Below are 26,544 nucleotides of genomic sequence, written 5' to 3'. Positions count from 1 at the left end.
TCATACTACTTTTTAGTTTATAGCATAGTTTTAATTTCTCATCTATTGTGATTTAATAGATGCTCCATGCACCATAATCACCTCAACTCACTTGATGCAACTGACTATCTTTGCATAAACACATATCCCAATGTCCATAGCAAAAAATATTTATGTATATGTCTGATCCCTCCCCACTGTTCTCATGGGGAAGGACTCTGTCAAAATTCATCTTAGTGTCCCTAGTGGTTAGCAGGGTGATAGGTACAGGACAAGTGTGCAATCCATGTTTGTTTAATAAATAAATCCGTCTTGAAGCAATTCTGTGCCTTTGACAGTTACATATATAAGATTTGAAGGACGATTGCCTGAGCTTATTTGGTTTTCTGAAGACTTTTCTATTATTCACTTTATTTGTTGGGTTAAATATTTGCTCATTTCACATTGAAACACAGTTCTCAAGTTTGTAAAATGTTTTCCTGCCTACCTACCTTCTTTCGTTATTACAACTATAAAACAATCTGTCGTTGAAACCTGGCCAAACCAATAATCTATATATACATCCATTCCCACTTAAAGTGTAGAAAGATATCCGTCTTGATTTAAAATAGCTACGGTGGAGAGGAGCTTCAAGACGGTGGAAGAGTAAGATGTGGAGATCACCTTCCTCCCCACAAATACATCAGAAATACACCTACATGTGTAACAGCTCCTACAGAACACCTACTGAATGCTGGCAGGAGACCTCAGACCTCCCAACAGGCAAGAAACTCCCCATGTACCTGGGTAGGGCAAAAGAAAAAACAGAGACAAAAGAATAGGGACGGGACCTGCCCCAGTGGGAGGGAGCCGTGAAGGAGGAAAGGTTTCCACACACTAGGAAGCCCCTTCGCGGGTAGAGACTGCGGGTGGCGGAGGGGGGAAGCTTCAGAGCCACGGAGGAGAGCACAGCAGAAGGGGTGCAGAGGGCAAAGTGGAGAGATTCCCGCACAGAGGATCGGTGCCGACCGGCACTCACTAGCCCGAGAGGCTTGTCTGCTCACCTGCAGGGGCGGGCGGGGCCTGGGAGCTGAGGCTCGGACTTCGGTTGGATCGCAGGGAGAGGACTGGCGGCGTGAACACAGCCTGACGGGGCTAACGCACCACAGCTAGCCGGGAGGGAGTCCGGGAAATAGTCTGGACCTGCCGAAGAGGCAAGAGACTTTTTCTTCCCTCTTTGTTTCCTGGTGCTCGAGGAGAGGGGATTAAGAGCGCTGCTTAAAGGAGCTCCAGAGACAGGCGCCAGCCGCGGCTAACAGCACGGACCCCAGAGACAGGCATGAGACGCTAGGGCTGCTGCTGCCGCCACCAAGAAGCCTGTGTGCGAGCACAGATCACTCTCCACACCTCCCCTCCAGGGAGCCTGTGCAGCCCGCCACTGCCAGGGCCCCGTGATCCAGGGACAACTTCCCCAGGAGAACGCACGGCGCGCCTCAGGCTGGCGCAAAGTCATGCCGGTCTCTGCCCGCTGCAGGCTCACCCCGCATCCGTACCCCTCCGTCCCCCCAGACCTGAGTGAGCCAGAGCCCCTGAATCACCGGCTCCTTTAACCCCGTCCTGTCTGAGCAAAGAACAGACGCCCTCAGGCAACCTACACACAGAGGCAGGTTCAAATCCAAAGCTGAACCCCAGGAGCTGTGCAAACAAAGAAGAAAAAGGGAAATCTCTCCCAGAAGCCTCAGGAGCAGTGGACTAAATCTCCACAATCAACTTGATGTACCCTGCATCTGTGGAATACCTGAATAGACAACCAATCATCCCATATTGAGGAGGTGGACTTTGGCAGCAACAATATATATATATTTTTTTTTTTCCCTTTTTCTCTTTTTTTGACTGTGTATGTGTATGCTTCTGTGTGTGATTTTGTCTGTATAGCTTTGCTTTTACCATTTGTCCTCGGGTTCTGTCTGTCCATTTTTTTTTTCTTTCTTTTTTTTTAGTATACATTTTAGCACTTGTTATCATTGGTGGATTTGTTTTTTGCTTTGGTTACTCTCCTTTCTTTCTTTTTTTTATTATTTAAATTTTTTTTTAATAATTATTTTTCTACTTTTTATTTTTGTAATTTTATTTTCTTTCACTTAATTTTATTTTATCTTTTTCATTCTTTCTTCCTTTTTTTCTCCCTTTTATTCTGAGCTTTGTAGATGACAGGCTTTTGGTGCTCCACCCAGGCATCAGGGCTGTGCCTCTGACATGCAAGAGCCAAGGTCAGGACATTGGTCCACAAGAGACCTCCCAGCTTCATGTAATATCAAATGGCGAAAATCTCCCAGAGATCTGCATCTCAATGCCAAGACCCAGCTCCACTCAATGACCAGCAAGCTACAGTGCTGGACACCCTATACCAAGTAACTAGCAAGATAGGAACACAACCCCACCCATTAGCAGAGAAGCTGCCTAAAATCATAACGTGGTCACAGACACCCTAAAACACACCACCAGACATGGACCTGCCCACCAGAAAGACAAGATCCAGCCTCATCCACCAGAACACAGGCACTAGTCCCCTCCACCAGGAAGCCTACACAACCCACTGAACCAACCTTAGCCACTGGGGACAGACACGAAAGACAATGGGAACTATGAGCCTGCAGCCTGTGAAAAGGAGACCCCAAACACAGTAAGATAAGCAAAATGAGAAGACAGAGAAACAGCAGATGAAGGAGCAAGGTAAAAATCCACCAGACCCAACAAATGAAGAGGAAATAGGCAGTCTACCTGAAAAAGAATTCAGAATAATGATAGTAAAGATGATCCAAAATTTTGGAAATAGAATGGAGAAAACACAAGAAACGTTTAAGAAGGACCTAGAAGAACTAAAGAGCAAACAAACAATGATGAACAGCACAATAAATGAAATTTAAAATTCTCTAGAAGGACTCAATAGCAGAATAACTGAGGCAGAAGAACGGATAAGTGACCTGGAAGATAAAATAGTGGAAATAACTACTGCAGAGCAGAATAAAGAAAAAAGAATGAGAAGAATTGAGGACAGTCTGAGAGACCTCTGGGACAAGATTAAATGCACCAACATTTGAACTATAGGGGTCCCAGAAGAAGAAGAGAAAAAGAAAGGTACTAAGAAAATATTTGAAGGGATTATAGTTGAAAACTTCCCTAATATGGGAAAGGAAATAGGTAACCAAGTCCAGGAAGCACAGAGAGTCCCATACAGGATAAATCCAAGGAGAAACACACCAAGGCATATTAATCAAACTATCAAAAATTAAATACAAAGTATTAAAAGCAGCAAGGGAAAAACAACAAATAATATACAAGGGAATCCCCATAAGGTTAACAGCTGATCTTTCAGCAGAAACTCTGCAAGCCAGAAGGGAGTGGCAGGCCATATTTAAACTGATGAAAGAGAAAAACCTAAAACCAAGATTACTCTACCTAGCAAGGATCTCATTCAGATTCGATGGAAAAATTAAAACCTTTACAGACAAGCAAACACTAAGAGAATTCAGCAGCACCAGCTTTACAACAAATGCTAAAGGTACTTCTCCATGCAGGATACACAAGCGTAAGAAAAGACCTACAATAACAAACCCAAAACAATGAAGAAAATGGTAACAGGAACATACATATCTATAATTACCTTAAATGTAAATTGATTAAATGCTGGAACCAAAAGACATAGACTGGCTGAATGGATACAAAAACAAGACCCATATATATGCTGTCTACAAGAGACCCACTTCAGATCTAGGGACACATACAGAATGAAAGTGAGGGGATAGAAAAAGATATTCCATGCAAAGGGAAATCAAAAGAAAGCTGGAGTAGCAATTCTCATATCAGACAAAATAGACGTTAAAATAAAGACTATTACAAGAGAAAAAGAAGGACACTACATAATGATCAAAGGATCAATCCAAGAAGAAGATATAACAATTGTAAATATTTATGCACCCAACATAGGAGTACCTCAATACATGAGGTAAATGCTAACAGCCAGAAAAGGGGAAATCGACAGTAACACAATCATAGTAGGGGACTTTAACACCCCACTTTCACCAATGGACAGATCATCCAAAATAAAAATAACTAAGGAAACACAAGCTTCAAATGATACATTAAACAATATGGACTTAATTAATATATATAGGACATTCCATAATTAATATATATAGGACATCCATCCAAAAACAACAGAATACACTTTCTTCTCAAGTGCTCATGGAACATTCTCCAGGATAGATCATATTTTGGATCACAAATCAAGCCTTGGTAAATTTAAGAAAATTGAAATCATGTCAAGTATCTTTTCTGACCACAACGCTATGAAGACTAGATACCAATAACAGGAAAAAATCTGTAAAAAATACAAACACATGGAGGCTAAACAATACACTACTTAATAACCAAGAGATCACTGAAGAAATAAAAGAGGAAACCAAAAAAATACCTAGAAACAAATGACAATGAAAACACGATGACCCCAAACCTATGGTATGCAGCAAAAGCAGTTCTAAGAGGGAAGTTTATGACAATACAATCCTACATTAAGAAATAAGAAACATCCCAAATAAACAACCTAACCTTATACCTAAAGCAATTAGAGAAAGAAGAACAAAAACACCCCCAACGTTAGCAGGAGGAAAGAAATCATAAACATCAGATCAGAAATAAATGAAAAAGAAATGAAGGAAACAATAACAAAGATCAATAAAACTAAAAGCTGGTTTTTTGAGAAGATAAACAAAGTTGATAAACCATTAGCCAGACTCATCAAGAAAAAAAGGAAGAAGACTCAAATCAATAGAATTAGAAATGAAAAAGGAGAAGTAACAACTGACACTGCAGAAATACAAAGGATCATGATAGATTACTACAAGCAACTCTATGCCAATAAAATGGACAACCCGAAAGAAATGGACAAATTCTCAGAAATTCACAACCTTCCATGACTGTACTAGGAAGAAATAGAAAATATGAACAGCCCAATCACAAACACTGATATTGAAACTGTGGTTAAAAATCTTGCAACAAACAAAAGCCCAGGACCAGATGGCTTCACAGGACAATTCTATCAAACATTTAGAGAAGAGCTAACACCTATCCTTCTCAAACTCTTCCAATATATAGCAGAGAGAGGAACACACCCAAACTCATTCTACAAGGCCAAAATCACCCTGATACCAAAACCAGACAAAGATGTCAAAAAGAAAGAAAACTACAGGCCAACATCACTAATGAACATAGATGCAAAAATCCTCAACAAGTACTTGCAAACAGAATCCAACAGCACATTAAAAGGATCATACACCATGATCAAGTGGGGTTTATCCCAGGAATGCAAGGATTGTTCAATATATGCAAATCAATCAATGTGATACACCATATTAACCAACTGAAAGAGAAAAACCATATGATCATCTCAATAGATGCAGAGAACTCTTTTGACAAAATTCAACACCCATTTATGATAAAAACCCTGCAGAAAGTAGGCATAGAGGGAACTTTCTTCAACATAATAAAGGCCATATATGACAAACCCACAGCCAACATCGTCCTCAATGGTGAAAAGCTGAAAGCATTTCCACTAAGATCAGGAACAAGACAAGGTTGCCCACGCTCACCACTCTTATTCAACATAGTTTTGGAAGTTTTAGCCACAACAATCAGAGAAGAAAAGGAAATAAAATGAATCCAAATTGTAAAAGAAGAAGTGAATCTGTCAGTGTTTGCAGAGGACATGATACTATGCATAGAGAATCCTAAAGATGCTACCAGAAAACTATTAGAGCTAATCAATGCATTTGGTAACGTAGCAGGATACAAAATTAATGCACAGAAATCTCTTGCATTCCAATACACTAATGATGAAAAATCTGAGACTGAAATCAAGAAAATACTCCCATTTACCATTGCAAAAAAAAGAATAAAATACCTAGGAATAAACCTACCTAGGGAAACAAAAGACCTGTATGCAGAAAATTATAAGACACTGATGAAAGAAATTAAAGATGATACAAATCGATGCAGAGATATACCATGTTCTTGGATTGAAAAAATCAACATTGTAATAATGACTCTACTACCCAAGGCAATCTACAGATTCAATGTAATCCCTATCAAACTACCAATGGCATTTTTCACAGAACTAAAACAAAAAATTTCACAATTTGTATGGAAATACAAAAGACCCTGAATAGCCAAAGCAATCTTGAGAAAGAAAAATGGAGCTGGAGGAATCAGGCTCCCTGACTTCAGGCTGTGCTACAAAGCTACAGTAATCGAGACAGTATGGTACTGGCACAAAAACAGAAAGATAGATCAATGGAACAGGATAGAAAGCCCAGAGATAAACCCACGGACACATCGTCACCTTATCTTTGGTAAAGGAGGCAAGGATACACAATGGAGAAAAGACAGCCTCTTCAATAAGTGGTTCTGGGAAAACTGTACAGGTACATATAAAAGAATGAATTTAGAACACTCCCTAAAACCATACACAAAAATAAACTCAATATGGATTAAAGACCTAAATGTAAGGCCAAACACTTTCAAACTCTTATAGGAAAATATAAGGAGAACACTCTATGACATAAATCACAGCAAGATCCTTTTTGACCCACCTCCTAGAGAAATGGAAACAAAACAAAAAATAAACAAATGGGACCTAATGAAACAAAAAAGCTTTTGCACAGCAAAGAACACCATAAACAAGACGAAAAGACAACCCTCAGAATGGGAGAAAATATTTGCAAATGAAGCAACTGACAAAGGATTAATCTCCAAAATTTTCAAGCAGCTCATTCAGTTCAATATCAAAACAAACAAACAACCCAATCCAGAAATGGGCAGAAGACCTAAAGAGACATTTCTCCAAAGAAAATATACAGATTGCCAGCAAACACATGAAAGATGCTCAACATCACTAATCATTAGAGAAATGCAAATCAAAAGTACAATGAGATATCATCTCACGCCGGTCAGAATGGCCATCATCAAAAAATCTACAAACAATAAATGCTGGAGAGGATGTGGAGAAAAGGGAACCCTCATGTACTGTTAGTGGGCATGTAAACTGATACAGCCACTGTGGAAAACAGTATGGAGGTTCTTTAAAAAACTAAAAATAGAACTACCATACAACCCAGCAATCCCACTCCTGGGCATATACCCTGAGAAAACCATAATTCAAAAAGAGTCATGTACCACATTGTTCATTGCTTCTATTTACAATAGCCAGGACATGGAAGCAACCTAAGTGTCCATCAACAGATGAATGGATAAACAAGATGTGGCACATATATACAATGGAATATTACTCAGCCCTAAAAAGAAACAAAATTGAGTTTTTTGTAGTGACTTGGATGGACCTAGAGTCTTTCATACAGAGTGAAGTCAGAAAGAGAAAAACAAATACCGTATGTGAACACATATATATGGAATCTTTAAAAATATATATATATATATGGTCATGAAGCACCTAGGTGCAAGATGGGAATAAAGACAGATGTACTAGAGAATGGACTTGAGGACATGGGGAAGGGGAAGGGTAAGCTGGGACGAAGTGAGAGAGTGGCATGGACATATATACACTACCAGATGTAAAATAGATAGCTAGTGGGAAGCAGCTGCATAGCACAGGGAGATCAGCTTGGTGTTTTGTGACCACCTGGAGGTGTGGGATAGGGAGGGTGGGAGGGAGTGAGACGCAAGAGGGAAGAGATATGGCGATATCTGTATATGTATAACCGATTCACTTTGTTATAAAGCAGAAACTAACACACCATTGTAAAGCAATTATACTCCAATAAAGATGTTAATAAATAAATAAATTAATTAATTAAAATAGCTACCGTTCCAATCTGCTACCACCTGTCATTTTCATCATTGCCATTAAAGGGAATGTTGAGCAGAAGTGTCTACTTTATTGAGGCATTCAAAGGGCGCAAGAGGCTAACCGTAGTAATCTCTGCTGTTATTATAAATACCCAGATCAATCTGCGTTACGAAATAAAGTCCTCTTATTCAGTGGCAACTCTGTCTTCTAAATCCACGTTAACCTAGTGTTGTATTTGGCAGGATAGAGTCACATTTTCAGTTGGCATCATTTTACTATTCAAGCTTTGTGCAGAATTTTTCCCTGACATGAGTTATAGTAAGTGTTTACTTTCCGCCAAAGAAATACAATCTCATTGTCTAAGAATTTACTCAGTGAGCAGACCATAGGGCAGAGGAAACATCAGCCCTGCACAATGTTTTTCATGCTTAAAATGTAGCCCAGAAGTATACAAATAAATAAAATAGCAGCTGTCCATTGACCCAGCAGGCTCAATGCACCAGTCATAATATAGTCAGCAATAGCTCGAAACCCTGAGAACATGATTTATTTTAAATAGTCTACTCTCAGTTGTTCCTGGTAATGGGAGAAAAAGATGGGCATGGCTCATTAAGTTGAGAATATGATTTTAAAAGACTCATGTGTACTATTAGTTTGAAATGTTTTCTTCCTCATGTTATTTTCTGGAGTTGTTTTCAAATAGGAAAACTAATATTTTAGTCCTTGTGTTGCTCTTCACTAGTATAGACTTTAAATCTAGGGATTACAATTAATTATTAAAGAAATGATCAGAGTAGAAACAACAGGGGAAAAAAGGCAGCTGAGGGGTAAGATAAGAACTACTTTAGGTTTATCAGTCCAATTTCCAATTTAAGTAACAATATTGGCTTCCTATTGCTGCTATAACAAATTACCTCAAATTAAATGGCTTAAACAATACAAATTTATCATCGTACAACCCTAGAGGTCAGAAATCCTACATGATTCTCATTGGGATAAAATCAAAGTATTGGCAGGGCTGCATTCCTTACTGGAGGCCTCTTTTCTCCAGAAAACAACCCCGTCTTCCCTGATGGCCCTCAGGTGCTCCACTGGTCTCTGATGCCATAGTCTTTGCTTGGTTATTTTTCCGTCCATACTTTTGGCTAAAATAGTGCTCAAGGGAAGCAATGGTCATAATTCTCTAAGAGAAGTTCAGGAGGGCTAACTAAAGCCCTTCTATCCCTGGCCATCCTGTTCTGCTCCTTAACTTGTTTCACACATACCAAGTTGGTGCACAATGCACTACACAAACATCTTCCGTAACATCTCAGTTATGGAACAGGAAGGGGCCCTGTGCTCTTGGATTTCCCCCTCATTTATTTCACACTCATCCATAGGCTTTTTCCTAGGTGGAGGAAACGTGCATCTACTACTCCATTTTCCTCTATTTCCTTTCTTCTTTTCCCCACTGACTCTAAGAGCTGTAACTTAAATAGCTGTCTTTTTTCAAGCAGCATCCTCTTGACTTAAGCTTAATAACAAGAAGAGCCTCTTGAATTAAATTGCAAGTAATAGCAACCAACTCAAAAAACCTAAGAAAATTGGGTGCTCAGAGAAGGGTTAAACCATCAGCTAATCGTCCAGGAAATTATGCAATTGAACATCATGAACTACTGTAAATATGTCATTGAATTCTGCCAGATCTCCTTCTCTCTCATTTCCTCTCCCTCCCTATCCAGATATTTTTCCTTCCCAATAATGTCAGTTCAGTTTTTTATCAGTGTGAACCATCTTCCACCACATGCTGGGGAATATGGCATCTGTCCTGTTCATCATGATCATCATGCTGGGAAACACAACCTCCTTCACTCAGCACCTCAGTTTTACATTTTACAATATTTTCCATCATAGAAAGACTGATTCACAGTTCCACTTAAAAAATCTAGAAAATATTTACTGGTTTGATGTTGATTGAACGTTCAGTGCAGCACTAATCAGATGTGGCTAGGGGGAGGGTCAGATAAGAGCATGACTACCAATTCCTCTTTCCCAGAGGCCATTCCCAGAGAAGAGGCCATTCCCAGAGAAGAGGAAATCACTGTGAGAAAAGTTAACCCAAGATCATTGCCATCATTTAAGAATCTGGGTGTCCTTGGTTCCATTTCCTTCACAGAATTAAAATGACCTTCTGAAATTTTTGCTCTCCCAAATGTTTAACTTACATATTCTGTTTACACAAGAAATGGAAACAACTGGTGGAGTAGAATGCTCGTGAACGTTCCTCACCTCTCATCTTCCAGCCAAATATGAGTACAGGTCAGCAGGGCTATTCATGAATGAGAACAATTCTGGATGATCAGCATAAAGCCAAGGGTCCGCAGGGCGAATCACCCTTGGGAGACTTTATTATCTTGACACAAGTTCCTTGCAATTGTGGAATTAGACTAGTGGAAGTTCCCTAGAATTTCCAAGATTCAATATAAACAGATAGTGGAGAAATTTGCTCTAGTTCTCAAATACTAGAGATCAGCATAAAGCCTTTGTAAATACTCTGTATCAGAGTGATCCCCCAACCAGCAGCTACAGCATCACATGTGAACTTGTTAGAAATACAAATTGGGTGACCCTAACCACCTACTAAGTCAGAAACTCGGGCTAGGGTTAGCAATCTGCATCTTAAAAAACCCTCCAGGTGATTCTGGTGCATGCTAAAATTTAAGAACCACTGCTCTATAATAAGCTACAGTTAGGCCAGATAAGGCATGTTTTCACTTGAACATATCTCCTTATTAAGTGAGGGCTATGGTCCTTAGAAATATAGCATTTGGGGGATCCTTCCCTATTTATCTGCTGTCCTCAAAAACCCTGCTTCCAGTTACACTGATAAGAATTCTGAAAAGCAAAGATCATCTCAGGAGTTTAAATCTGACTTTCCAGGGTACCTCTGAAAGGCTCTAGTCAATGGCCTTAAGTAGCCTGCACTTGCTTCTCTTTTTAGGTTGACAGATATCCATTATTGGAGATTGTGGTATTACTGGAGTATTATTGTGAGTGAGTCTTTATAGTATTATTAGATTATGGTGATTATAAAATTATGAAAATATTATTAAAAAGTGTTTCTGACTACTTATTTCTTGAAACCAGTGCTCTTTTTGTTTTTTCTTTTCTTGTTTTACTCTATATTTGATATTTTTAAAATAAAAATTCACCAGCATATCTCTTCCTTAATTTCTTATGTTGTTTTTGCTGATTCCCGGAAAGAAATGGTGGTTTGAACATATTTAGAGATGTACTTCTTTGTTTCTTCTCACCTTCTTACTTTGGGTTTCTTACATCAGATGACTTCCTGAGTCAAGTCATTTAAAACATCTTTTGAATTCATTCTTTTCACATGAAAAAATGATTCTCAGGCTGACATGGGAATATCATAAAAATAGAGAGAGAAGTGTGGTCCTCACCCAAGACCAAATTAAATTAGAATAATTAGTGGTTGAGATACAGAGAATTATTATAATTTAACAATGTCCAAATAATGACTGCATATAGCTAAGGTTGAGACCCACTGATAATGGATTTTCCCTCATATCCAAGTTCCTCAGAACATAGCTTCAGAGGTATTATACTAGATTCTAGTTTTTTTGTGTTGCTGATGGAAATTTTTCAGATTTGAATGGGACATCAGCAACATGGGTTATAGATAGATTATGTTTAACATAAGGCACCTCCATTTATTTTTAACTTGATGCATAATGGCACCTGTTAGTTTCCCATAGAGCATATTTCAGAAGTAAGGGCAATCTGACCATAACATGGAACACACCACTTCCCACTAGTTTTGACTGCTGATTAGCTGGCCAGATTCCCTTCCTGAAATGAGATATTGATCACAAAAGAAGTCTTTTTTTAATTGTCATTGCTGATATTGTTATATCTGCTACTGAGAATGGAAGTCAGTTGTAGACAGCTTGGATTTCTATTTATAGCAACGTATTTCAATAAGTTCATGGAAGACACAATAGGTGTACAATAAATTGTTGAATGAGTAGTTTAACGATTGATATATGTGAATATGGAAATTGTTTTGAGATAAAGAAATTAAATTGCATGAAGGTAATTTATGTGTATTGTTTTGTTGTTTGGGTAGATCCATTTGAATTAGAACCATGGAAAATAGTATCTGAATACACTTTTCACTTACATTAATATAGTTTACCAATGATATTAGTAATTCATGTAAATTTCTAAATTCCAGGCTTCATATCTCTAAAATGATGATCTCTTAAAATTGCAATAGAAGCCCTTCTACTTTTCTTGTACTACTGCTGCTCTTTTTTCTTCTATTCCAGATTTTATAGGCAGAGTTGTATTATCTCAGGACCTTCCTGTTGGAAAAAGATATGTCAAAATTAGTTGTCTGTGTTATGTACACATTTTGAGGATACTTAGTTGTGTTAGTTTGTATTGGTTATGTAAGCTTTTAGACCTCAAACTTCTTAGCTGTTGAGTAGAAAAAGTGGACAAGATGACCACTAATTTCAGAAGGCAGGAAGGATTTGGGCAGTAGGGCACAGCCAGGATGAAAATATAATGCAATGTTTCTTCACCAGGAAGGGAAAAACAAATCATAGTATCATGTTATAAACTCAGTGAGGATAACTAAAAGTTAAGAAACTAGCAAAATATTGAAAAAGAAGATTTTTGAAAAAAGAGAAATAGGACTGGTGAAGGTCAAATAAGATTAAATACTAATGTGAAGACGAAGCAAAGGACCTGGTACTTGTAATTGTAATGCAGTGATATCTGGAGACCGACATGAATGGACGAAGTTTTGCCCTTGGTGTGCCTCTTACTTTGAAGTGGTTCATTCACATACAGCAGAGTGTACAGATTTCAAGTGTACATCTTGGTTGATTTTTACATGGGTGTATTTCCATTCACCCATTTAAGCATTACTCAGACCAAGATTTCAACTCAAAAGCTTCCCTCATGCTCCTTAGTAGTCAATGGCACTCTCCCCAGAGTTAACAACTATTATGACTTCTATCATAATAGATTAGTTGTCTGTGTTCTTAAACTTCATGTGAATGGAAGGAATCACGCAGTTTGTGTTCTTTTGTGTTTCGCCTTTTTCCCTCAACATAATTTTTCTGAGCTTTGTCCATGTCATTGTGTGTAAAAGTGGTGTGTATGTTTTTCTTGCCAAGTTGTATTCTGTTTTATAAGTATTCTGCAAGTTGTTTATCCATTCTCCTATTGGTGTACATTTGAGCTGTTTTCATTCTGTGACTATTGTATTAAGTTTTTGAACTAAACTGCCAGGAATATTTTTATACATGAATTTTCATAGACATATGCACGTTGATCTTGGATAGGAGTAGAAATGTTGGCACATTTGCTTGCTTATGTTTAGCTTTAATGGGTTCAGCCAAAGAGTTCTTCAAAGTGATTGAACTAATTTACATTTCCACTATCAATGTATGAGAGTTCCAATTACTTAATATCCTTGCCATTATTTATGTCTATCAGAATTTTTAATGTTAGCCATTCAAGTGGATGTGTACTGCTTTAATTATGCTTTTATTTGCGGTCCCCTGATGCCTAATGATGTTGACCAACTTGTCAATGTTGATTAGCCATACGGAGACCTAATTTTGTGTAATGTCAGTTCAAGCCTGCTGCCCATCATTTTAAGTTGTTTTTTGTCTTTCTTTATTTGTAGCATTTTTATATATATACTAGGTATAAGTCATTTGTCAGGTTTCCATCTCCCATCTCCCTGTTTGTGCCTTGCGTATTTGCATTCCTAATAATGTCTTCTGCTTATCAGAATTGCTTTATTTTAATGAAGTCTAATCTATAAATTCTTACTTTAATGTTCTGTTCCAGAAATATTTACCTACCCCAATATTATAATGTTCCAATGTTTTCTTCTAGAGGCTTTATTACTTTCAGATACATGGTTCAAGTTGAATTAATTTTTGTGTATGGTATAAGGTGGAGGTCAAGACTTTTCTTTTTTCCATGTGGGCATCTATCTGCTCCAGCACCATTGTTGAAATGACCACTCCCACCCCTTGACATATACTGAAGTGTTGTGGCACATTTGATAAAAATCAAGTTATCCTCCACATATGGATCTATTTCTGGACTCACTGTTTCATTCCTTTGGCCTATTTGTCTATCCACACACTAATACCACACTGTCTTCATTATTGTATCTTTACAATAAATATTAGAATCTAGTGAACTTCCTCAATTTAGTTCTTCCTCTTCAAGATTGTCTTGGCTATACTAATCCCTTTATGTTTGCATTTAAGTTTATAGAATCAGTCTTTTAACTTACAGACACGTGCACACATACACACACCCCACTTCTGGAATTTTAATTGAGATACATTAAAACTATATGTCAATTTAGGGGGAATTTACACCTATAAATGTTGAATCTTCCAATTCTGTAACATAAAACATCTCTAGCTATTTAGGTCTTCTAAAATTTTTCTCAGTAATATTTTGTATTTTTCAGTGTAGGTATCTAACATATCATTAGTTAGATTTATTCCTATGTGTTTGATATTTCTCAAGCTATTTGTGAATAGTACTTTTAAATTTCATTATCATGTTATTAATTAGTCCATTGTTGTTTTAAAGATACAAGTCCCTTTATATTTTTGTAGAGGGTTTTTTTTGCTTTGTTTTTACTATTTTTCATGTTGCAAACATAATACATGTTTATTATAGAATTTTGAAAATCACAGAAGTATAGAGACAGATCTTAAGGTGGCCCCAATAATCTCTGTCTTCTGTTGTTCAAGCCCTTGAGTGAGGGTAGGACCTGTGATTTGCTTGTAATCAATAGAATGTGGCAAAAGTCAAAGATGTCACTCCCATGATTATGTTACATTGTGTAAGACTTTGTTCTGCTAGAGTCTCTCTCTGTTGTTTGCTTTGAAGAAGAAAGTCGCCATAGCTTTCTTTCAAGTGGAGAAGCCCATGTAGCATGGAATTGCAGGCAGTCTCAAAGAGAATTGTGGCCTCCAGCAAAAAACTAAAACCCTCAGTTCTTCAGCTCCAAAAGAATGAATTTTGCCAACAAACTAAAGGATCTTGGAAGTAGATCTTTTCCCCAGTTGAACCTCTGATGAGAATGCAGTCCTGGCTGACACCCTAATTGCAGCCAGCTGAGACCTTGAAACAGGAACTCAGTTAATCCCTGCCCAGACTTCTGGCCTACAGAAACTGAGAGATAATAAATGTGAGCTGCTTTAAGCTGAAAATTTTATGACAATTTGTTACCTAGCACTAAAAAATGAACACAAAGAACATACAAATAAAGTATAAACATTGGTCCCTTATAACATAGCTTTGTTACCTATGGCTACAGCTTCTTCCACTTTCCTCTTAAAAATGCATGAATTGTGTATGAATACTTCAAAAGTCAGCGTTTGTCAAATATGAGATAATAAATAAGTATCTCCTTGAGTGACAATGTGTCTTTAGAGACATTTTCCCTAAATTATGAAATGTTATCTTAAGACACTTGCAGAGGAGTTCCATTATAATTGAGGGCATGAATGACCCCGAAACTATGATTGTGTTAATGAAGTCTTTTGAATTCATTACAAAATGTTAAGAAATGTCTAATAGGTGGTAATAGCAACTATTCTAGTTAGTAAATGAGTCTGTTATGTGGGAAATGGTGATTACATAATGTTATAAAATGCAATATCTAAAACCACATGTAAAATATATTTTCAACTGTGCAAAATAATAGGTCATCAGATAAATAGCAGATAGAATTACAGATAGCTAGAAAGAGTGAAGGACTGGAAAGAACTGTATGAACAGGCTAACCATATTCATGTATGAGTCTTTGAATGTTAGAATTTTTAGTGATTTTTATATTACTCTTTATGCTTATCTATCTTTTTAAAATTTTCTACATGTTTTTCTTATATTCCCAAATATAAATTATTTGAAAAAGAAATGATCAATAGAACACGTATTCTATAAAAAGAAGAAATAAAAACATACTCGTTTAAGTTATTCCAGGACAATTATATATCTTACTTTGAGTAGAGAATCTTGCCAAATATTTTCACCTTTGATACCAATCTTTACTAGAAGGTACTACTAATTACATGGCACTAGTCTGGTGATAAATATATAATAAAGGAGCAGCAATAAAACATCTTCCTCTGACTCTTTCTGTCTTCTCTGTGAAAATTCTAACCCTTCAAGTTCCTCCCAGTTAATACAGAAATTCTCCAGAAGACTGTGTTCTCTTCAATAGTCAGTAGGTCCTCAGCTTGCTGTATCTGTGCTGCTATAAAACTGTCACAAGCACCCACACCCTAGCAAAGCTTCCAAAGCTGCCAGAAGGCTCCATAGCCATGCAGAGTCAAATCCCTCTTCATATTACTTCTCTTTGACAAGAAACTCCCCTGACTCAGTCAGGCTTTAAAAAACCCCTAATCCTCTTGGGCATTTTTCAGTCCTAGGACAAACATAGCTTTAGAGGTCATGCAAAGACCCCTGAAACAATATTGTCTTTAATTTGTGTAGCCCTTAAAAATATATAGCATGCTTTTACAGATACTGTCTTACTTTATATTTATGAAAAACTTCAAAAGTCACATAAATGCATTGCCTAATAATATCATTCTTTCCATCTCATATATAAGCAAAAGGTCCTTTGCAACTATAGTCAGTCCAAGGACACACAGCTAGTAAGTGATAGAGCCAGAACTCAAATAGGCTGCCAAGTTCCATATTGTTCATTATGCTCTTTCCATAAAAATATTGTACAGTCTCTCCACAAACATCAAATTCTATGTATTATTTAAAGAGCATTGTGATTATGCATATTTTATAAACTGGCACTGATAAATATTTCCTAAGAGGAGACAGGAAATGTTAAAATCATTACTTTCAAAATATGATCTTTTCATTGAAAAATTCTGTATTTCACTTGTGTTAGAAAAGATACTCAGTATCAGGTATTTTTAAAATGCAAAATAAATGCCTTGAAGAGGGACTGTTTTGAATATTAAGCTCCACAGCATCAACCAAATGGCTGACATAAGTGTTAAAAATAGTTAACATCAAAATGTTACCAATTAAATTGAAATTCTCAAATGGCATATCTTGTGCTAGTAATGAAAACATCAAAATATACATGAATCATCAGGAATAAGATCTAACGAAGATGAATAAAATTAAAACATAGTTTCATTAAATTTGAATTCAGTACCATTGTATACAAATAAATGGCTATCAGATGGAATAATTAAATGTTTTTAATTGAGATATTTCTACAGGAAACATTGTTTCCTTTGTTATTTAGAATAAAAACATTTTCTCTTCAGGTTCACAGGAGAAAAATATCAAAAACATACCAACTGCAGATCTTCACCATGAGACTGATAACATAATTTAGATATGTTTGTATCACTTTTCTCTTAATTTATTTTTTAAAAAGTAAAAGAAAGATTATTCATATGATACATAATTCATTTTTAATTTTAAAATACTAACTCAATACGTAAAAATTTAAAAGCTAGCCGAACCATTCAAAGGTGAAGCAATTTTTGGAGACTGTCATGCAGTAACTCTACTCTCCCTTTACTCTGTCCTTGCCTGATCAGAGGATTCTTTTGGTCTCCACTTTAAAGCTATTTGGAAATACTACTGCCTTCATAGGATCAGACAAAGTACTGATTCTTTGTAATAGTGGACCTGTGGAGGTTTTGGTCATTATGTAACTATTTGTCGTGATGTACACTTGACCTTTTTTTTTTTCACTGATGAATCATTTATTCGAACAAGACAAAAACATCTCCACATTGTTTCCTTTTATACAGAAAGTGGAACATTTCAAATATATTAGCTTTTCCACAGAATTTATTTTGGTCTGGTCCCAGGAACTGCCTTTCATTTTAGGATTCACGTTTTAGTAACACATATGCACCCATTACAGCCAAAAGAGCATACTTGAATTTTGGGAGTTGTTCATTATAATGGTGAGCATACCAACATATGGTAAAAACCCTCTGGCTCTTCCCACCACATCCTTCTTTTCCAGCCAGTTCTGGCCTTCTTTGTACAAGCCTCTATTGTCAACTTCATTATTACCTCCTTTAGTCAGAAATTTGATGTCTCCATTATCTTTTTTATGAACTTTGATTACTCTGTGCACTGTTGGAATGTCTTGTCCTTCTACTTTAAAAACAACGATTTCACCATCTCTAACCAGGTCTTCCCGGAAATTTGTCAGGAGCAGAAGGTTGCCCCTGTGGAAGGCTGGCTCCATGCCGCCACTCAGCACCACCATGATGGGACTCTCGCTGCCAGTGAGGACGATCAGGCCTTTCCAGATCATGAGCATTCATGACACAGTCATGGCAAAGTTTAAGACCTGGTAATAGAGCTGGTGCTTGTTCATCTTCCTCGGGTCCCCTAAGATGTCCAAGCTGGACGCGGGGAGATGTGACCCCGCAGTGCCCATGTGCACCATGCCGGGGTCTCTGGGGGCCGAGGCGGCCCGCGGGCTCCGGGTGTTACAGACAGCTCACTTGACTTCTTATAGCAAACAACACCCTTCTATTTCAGTTCACATGAGGGTGGATACCTTTTGAAGTGGGGCATGTGATTCAGTCTGGCCAAAAATGAGCATGGTTGTCCCATATCACAGTGACCGGCTAGTGGTAGGCATATGACTGGGCCTCATTAGGCCAATCAGAATGGTGAATGTCCTGTATTTGTGCGTTTGCAACCTAAATTAGAATTTGTAAAGTCTTTAATTTGAGTCTCTTCTTTTTCACCTATTCTCCAGCTGCTATTCCAAGAGATAAGCTGGGTCATTGATGTGATCTTTAGCCTGGACTTTTCTATCAAGATGATTTTCCTCCAGAGTACAGACTCTTGTTCCATAGTGGGTTTGATTTCATGTCCAGTTCAATTATTTCTAGTTCAGAAATACTCCTCAGCAGGAATCCACACACCCAAAATGTCCTGATGCATATAATTGGGTAAAATGGCAAATAATGAGAAGTGAAACATGTATGATGGCAGCCTTTTCTCTTTGATCCTCTGAATTTTTTTCCAACCAAAAAATGAATAATTGGTACAATTAAAGTTGGCATGAAACTTACTGATTTTTTTAAACCACATTTTAATCCTTAATTTTTCTTTACTGGTATCTTCCAGTTTATTGGTTTTGATGTGTTTTTATTTTCTCTTTTAGTTCAAATTAATGTGTACTACTAATGATTATTTTATTTAAAGTATATGTGTGTTTTAAAACTGTCATTAGTTCATTCATATTTCCTTTAAAAAATAAAGACCAATTATGATTTTTTGTATATTTGGTCAGATCTCCAAAACAAATAATTTTACCTCCTATTTATAAGTTACATGGGAGAAGTCAATATGAGGTCATTTGGGAATGTTAAAAAAGACTATTTCATGCCTGGGCCACTGATAAGAGCTGCCAGCACCATAGCCATTGTGAAATCTGGGATAATCGCTACATTGCATTCCTTCTCAGAAACAGATAGCTTCCAGGAGAGGTAGTGGGAGTTAATGTCCATGTCATATGAGAAGAGGAACCAAGAGTTGCCTTTAATAATCATAGCTATATTAATTGCCTGTTACAGGAGCCTAATTCAAACTACCTTAAGAAAAACAGTATATTCATTCATGTAACTCTGATCAAAAACAATAATTAACACATATCATTCAATATATGCTAGGCATAGTTCTAAGTGCTTTATATGCTTTAGCTCATTTTATCTTTACAAATATCCCTATGACCTAGGTGTTATTAGTATTATCATCATCATCCCCCTTTTAGTTTTGAAGCATTCAAGCCATAGAGACATTAGGTAATGTGAATGGGACACAAGAGACAAAAAGCAGCAGAGCTGGGATTTGATCACGTGCAGCTTGGCTGCAGAGATCATGTACTGACTCCCCAATCTAGAGTGACTCAAATGCTCCTGGTGTCTGAGGTAGCTCCCGGAAATAGAAATGCTGTGGGAACTGCAACCACAGACGTGACAGCAAGACTCTCTTGGTTCATCCCTGTCAACTCTGCCCCTCTTTGCTTCTCTTGGTATGTTGACCATATTCTCTCCTGCTTGCCCTGGCTTTTCAATTTAGCAAGGACCCCATCCTCTAACAGGTGCAATTACTGACCCCAAGGGGTAAAAGATTGTCTGGTCCTGGGTCCCCTGCCCACTTCTATGACTTGGAATAAGTTGCTTGAGGCAGGAGTAGTGGAAAGCCTGCTGGAGAGACAAAAACAATCAGCTCCACGTTCCCCTGCAGTTCCTACCTGCGAAAGGTATGAGGTTTTAACTCTGTTTTTACTCAGTGAAGGTTGCCATTCCTAAGAGAGCATAAAAATAGGACTGTAAGTCTTACATGGATTTCAAAATCCATAATAAGATGTTTTAAGAATTAGTTATTCTAGGAATGTGGTTTAGGATCTATTAGCTCTTTAAGGCCCGTGAAAAGTGCTGAGATATTAAAAAAAAAAATTAGGTTAAAAAAAAACCAAAAAAATCAAAATGTGTACATATCTAATTAAATGTTTATGAAAGTAACATATTGGAAAGACAACTGTGACCCAGCTCCACTCATATACAGATAAATTTTAATAGGTTTAGTATAAAAAGGACAAAGTTCCCCAGAAGCTTGAGAATCTTGAGCCTCTGGAGGACTTAAGAAGGCCCTGTTCCACTAATGTAACTCTTGGAGGACCAGAGTACCCAGAGGGATCAGACAAAAATTAAACATTGTCACCATCCAGTGAATTTAATTTGCCATCCTTGGTCCATGTCACCTCAAAACAAATGGAACTATTTAAGCTTTGGTTATCTTTTCTAAGTTTTTGCCAAAACTCTCACAGGTGAGAATTCTACTCATCCTGTGTTTGCTCACAGAGTATAAAAATGACGATTATGATTTCTAGAGCTGTTAAATATATTTAGGGTTTTTAAGTAAAAGATCTTGATCTAAATACAAAGTATCCTGATTATTGTGGTTAAACTTAGAATGATAGTCTGCACTGTTTAAGTAAAACCTAATATTGAAAATGATGAATTGTTCTTTAGTTGTTAGATGTAAGTTATGTTATAAAAGTGCTCTGTCCTTGGGCCACTAACCAAGCAAACCATCTCTTTGCTTGTCCCTTTTCATACTTCACCTACACAAGGAGAACCTCCTTTTTCTTTTATTGTGATGCTTTATTGTATTACTCTGACTGTTGCAGAGTTTTTACATGTAACCTGGATAGTTCCTGTTTAACATAGATTTCTACTTCTCAGTGGAGTTATGAATACAACGAGATAGGCAGCAGTGAAGTGACATGGTATATGTGGCCCATCTTCATAGAACAGAACTTTGCCCAACAATTTGGGGAGGTTTTTATAAATACACAAACTCATAAATATTTATGGAGATAGATCGATTGCCAGGTAAAGGCTGATTTTCTAAAAAGAGTAAAACCGTGATTCTTATGCATATAAAAGGAATATGTGCCACATATTTTGTGCAACTCATTAATTAAAGGGGGAATCAGTAAGATGTTACTGATCAAAGAAGAATTCAAAATACCATCGAATGATGGATTAAAAAGTGCTTAAATTAATTTACAAATAGATGTAAAAGTTGTCAATATTCAAGAGACAATAAGCAGATTCCACTGAGTACAACTTGGATCTCTATCGAAAAATATTGTCTTCATTGCTATCACTTACAATATGTAAGTTTTAACTTACAGAGTTGTGAAATAGTTCAAAAACAATGAAATGCACAGCGTCCCCATAGAATCTGATAACACTGAAGGGTTTGCTGGACAAAGTTTTCATTGGTCCATTGCAAATCTTTCGTAATTTTTTTTGAAAACATCTACAATAAGTAGATATATAATAAAGAAATGGATATACTTTAAAGTAAAATGTCAAATGCCAACATCATATTAATTTTAACTATAAAATAGTTGACATCTAAAGCATTTCTGACTTTTAGCCATGATTGTCTCATTTTTCACAGTTCCTTTAAAATAGGGGTTCTTAAACCAGGGTACCTGGGCAGCATTTATATTTTCAGTAGGAAGAAAACAGTTGCTTTCATCAAAATCTAAAACAGTACTTGATACACAGTGGTTTGAAGCCAATCCTTATGGAGCACTTTGGAAGACAATTCCGTAACATGAACTCATTCATTCAAGCACTTCCTAAAATATAGAATACACAGTAGTTACACTTCCTTGGTATAAAGTGTATTCATATGCTTAAAAACAGAATTTGGGGGAGGGACCTCCAAGATGGCAGAGGAGTAAGACGTGGAGATCACCTTCCTCCCCACAAATACACCAAAAATACATCTACATGTGGAACAACTCCTACAGAACACCTACTGAATGCTGGCAGAAGACCTCAGACTTCCCAAAAGGCAAGAAACTCCCCGCGTACCTGGTTAGAGCAAAAGAGAAAACAGAGACAAAAGAATAGGGATGGGACCTGAACCTCTGGGAGGGAGCTGTGAAGGAAGAAAAGTTTCCACACACTAGGAAACCCCTTCACTGGTGAAGACAGGGGTTGGAGGGGGCCAAGTTCCAGAGCCATGGAGGAGAGCGCAGCAACAGGGGTGCAGAGGCCAAAGTGGAGGGATTCTTGCATAGAGGATTGGTGCTGACCAGCACTCACCAGCCTGTGAGGCTTGTCTGCTCACCTGCTGGGGGTGGCTGAGGGCTGAGAGCTGAGGCTAAGGCTTCAGAATTCAGATCCCAGGCAGAGGACTGGGGTTGGCTGCATGAACACAGCCTGAAGGGGGCTAGTGTGCCACAGTTAACTGGGAGGGAGTCCAGGAAAAAGTCTGGACCTGCAGGAGAGGCAAGAGACCTTTGTTTTGGGGTGTGCAAGGCAAGGGGATTCTTTCCCAGTGTGCCCGCAAAAGACAGAGCACTGCCTAAGCAAGCTCCAGAGACGAGCGCAAGCCGCAACTATCAGCTCGGACCCCACAGACGGGCATGAACCTCTAACATTGTGGCCACTGCCACCAAGAATCCTAGAGAAAGGAGAACACACAAAACCCAAAGTTAGTAGAAGGAAAGGAACCATAAAGATGAGAGCAAAACTAAATGAAATAGAAACAAAGAAAACAATAGCAAAGATCAATAAAACTAAAACTGGTTCTTTGAGAAGATAAACAAAATTGATAAACCACTAGCCAGACTCATCAAGAAAAAAAGGGAGAAGACTCAAATCAATAGAATTAGAAATGAAAAAGGAGAAGTAACAACTGACACTGCAGAAATACAAAAGATCACGAGACATTACTACAAACAACTCTATGCCAATAAAATGGACAACTTGGAAGAAATGGACACATTCTTAGAAAAGCACAAACTTCCAAGACTGAACCAGGAAGAAATAGAAAATATAAAAAGACCAATCACAAGCACTGAAATTGAGACTGTGATTAAAAATCTTCCAACAAACAAAAGCCCAGGACCAGATGGCTTCACAGGTGAATTCTACCAAACATTTAGAGAAGAGCTAACAACTATACTTCTCAAACTCTTCCAAAATATAGCAGAGGGAGGAACATTCCCAAACTCATTCAACAAGGCCACCATCACCCTGATACCAAAACCAGACAAAGATGTCACAAAGAAAGAAAACTACAGGCCAATATCACTGATGAACATAGATGCAAAAATACTCAGCAAAACACTAGCAAACAGATTCCAACAACACATTAAAAGGATCATACCCATGATCAATTGGGGTTTATCCCAGGAATGCAAGGATTCTTTAATATACAAATCAATCAATGTGATAAGAACATACTAACAAATTGAAGGAGAAAAGGAGAAAAATCATTATGATCACCTCAATAAATGCAGAAAAAGCTTTTGACAAATTTCAACACCCATTTATGATAAAAACCCTCCAGAAAGTAGGCATAGAGCAAACTTACCTCAACATAATAAAGGCCATATATGACAAACACACGGCCAACATCATTCTCAACGGTGAAAAACTGAAACCATTTCCACTAAGATCAGGAAAAAGACAAGGTTGCCCACTCTCACCACTCTTATTCAACATAGTTTTGAAAGTTTTAGCCACACCAATCAGAAAATAAAAAGAAATAAAAGGAATCCAAATCAGAAAAGAAGAAGTAAAACTGTCGCTGTTTGCAGATGACACAATACTATACATAGAGAATCCTAAAGATGCTACCAGAAAACTACTAGAGCTAATCAATGAATTTGGTAAAGTAGCAGGATACAAAATTAATGCACAGGAATCTCTTGCATTCCTATATGCTAATGATGAAAAATCAGAAAGAGAAATTAAGGAGACACTCCCATTTACCATTGCAATAAAAATATTAAAGTACCTAGGAATAAACCTACCTAGTGAGACAAAAGACCTTTATGCAGAAACTATAAGACACTGATGAAAGAAATTAAAGATGATACAAACAAATGGAGAGATATACCATGTTCTTGAATTGGAAGAATCAGCATTGTGAAAATGACTATAGTACCCAAAGCAATCTACAGATTCAATGCAATCCCCATCAAACTACCAATGGCATTTTTCACATAACTAGAACAAAGAATTTCACAATTTGTATGGAAACACAAAAGACCTCAAATAGCCAAAACAATCTTGAGAAAGAAAAATGGAGCTGGAGGAATCAGGCTCCCAGACTTCAGACTATACTACAAAGCTACAGTAATCAAGACACTATGGGCTCGGACCCTGAACCAAGATGGTGGAGTAGAAGGATGTGCTCTCACTCCCTCTTGCGAGAACACCAGAATCACAGCTAGCTGCTGGACAATTATCAACAGGAGGACACTGGAACTCACCAAAAAAGATACCCCACATCCAAAGACAAAGGAGAAGCCACAATGAGATGGTAGGAGGGGCACAATCACAATAAAATCAAATCTCATAACTGCTGGGTGGGTGACTCACAGACTGGAGAACACTTATACCATAGAAGTCCACCCACTGGAGTGAAGGTTCTGAGCCCCACGTCAGGCTTCCCAATCTGGGGGTCCACCAACGGGAGGAGTAATTCCTAGAGAATCAGACTTTGAAGGCTCATGGGATTAGATTGCAGGACTTCAACAGGACTGGGGGAAACAGTAACTCTACTCTTGGAGGGCACACACAAAGTAGTGTGCGTATCAGGACTCGGGAAGGAGCAGTGACCCCAGGGGAGACTGAACCAGACCTACCTACTAGTGTTAGAGGGTCTCCTACAGACGCCGGGGGTGGCTGTGGCTCACCATGGAGACAGCTACACTGGCGGCAGAAGTTCTGGGAAGTACGCCTTGCCTTGAGCCTTCCCAGAGTCCGCCATTAGCCCCACCAAAGAGCCAGGTAGGCTCCACTGTTGGGTTGCCTCTGGCAAAACAATGAACAGGGAGGGAACCCAGCCCCACCCATGAGCAGTCAAGTGGATTAAGTTTTACTGATCTGCCCACCAGAGCAACAGTCAGCTCTACCACCACCACTCCCTCCCATCAGGAAACTTGCACAAGCCTCTTAGATAACCACAACGACCAGAGGGAAGACAGTAGAAGCAAGAACTACAATGCTGCAGCCTGTGGAACAAAAACCACATTCACAGAAAAATAGACAAGATGAAAAGCCAGAGGGTTATGTACCACATGAAGGAAAAAATAAATTCCCAGAAAAACAACTAAATGAAGAGGAGATAGGCAACCTTCCAGAAAAAAGAATTCAGAATAATGATAGTGAAGATGATCCAAGACCTCAGAAAAAGAATGGAGGCAAAGATAGAGAAGATGCAAGAAATGTTTAACAAAGCCCTAGAAGAATTAAAGAACAAACAAACAGAGATGAAGAATACAATAACTGAAATGAAAACTACAATAGAAGGAATCAATAGCAGAATAACTGAAACAGAAGAATGGTTAAGTGACCTGGAAAACAAAATGGTGGAATTCACTGCTGCGGAACAGAATAAAGAAAAAAGAATGAAGACAGCCTAAGAGACCTCTGGGACAACATTAAATGCAACAACATGTGCATTATAGGGGTCCTAGAAGGAGAAGAGAGAGAGAAAGGACCAGAGAAAATATTTGCAGAGATTAGAGTCAAAAAATTCCCTAACATGGGAAAGGAAATAGCCACCCAAGTCCAGGAAGCAGAGTGAGTGCCATACAGGATAAACACAAGGAGAAACACGCCATGACACATAGTAATCATATCCGCAAAAATTAAAGAAAAAGAAAAATTACTGCAAGCAACAAGGGAAAAATGACAAATAACATACAAGGAGACTCCCATAAGGTTAACAGCTGATTTCTCAGCAGAAACTCTACATGCCAGAGGGGAGTGGCATGATATACTTAAAGTGATGAAAAGGAAGAACCTACAACCAACATTACTCTACTTGGCAAGGATCTCATTCAGATTCGATGGAGAAATCAAAAGCTTTACAGACAAGAAGAAGCTAAGAGAGTTCAGTACCACCAAACCAGCTCTACAACAAATGCTAAAGGAACTTCTCTAAGTGGGAAACACAAGAGAAGAAAAGGACCTACAAAAACAAACCCAAAACAATTAAGAAAATGGTCATAGAACATACATATCAATAACTACCTTAAACGTGAATGGATTAAATGCTCCAACCAAAAGACACAGGTTTGCTGAATGGATACAAAAACAAGACCCATCTATATG

General features: G+C 37.9%; 1 protein-coding gene and 1 pseudogene across 2 annotated transcripts in view; one reads left to right on the top strand and one right to left on the bottom strand.

The window, feature by feature from the left end:
• XIRP2 (xin actin binding repeat containing 2) overlaps positions 1 to 26,544 on the top strand; it is a 296,246-nt gene that overhangs the window by 28,725 nt on the left and 240,977 nt on the right. The gene's annotated exons all lie outside the window — the stretch shown is intronic.
• Positions 17,775 to 18,188, bottom strand: LOC115850989 (signal peptidase complex catalytic subunit SEC11C pseudogene; annotated as a pseudogene).

Source organism: Globicephala melas, chromosome 7 (genome assembly GCF_963455315.2).
Source record: "Globicephala melas chromosome 7, mGloMel1.2, whole genome shotgun sequence".
Classification (NCBI taxonomy): domain Eukaryota; kingdom Metazoa; phylum Chordata; class Mammalia; order Artiodactyla; family Delphinidae; genus Globicephala; species Globicephala melas.
This window is presented reverse-complemented; position numbering and strand designations above follow the sequence as displayed.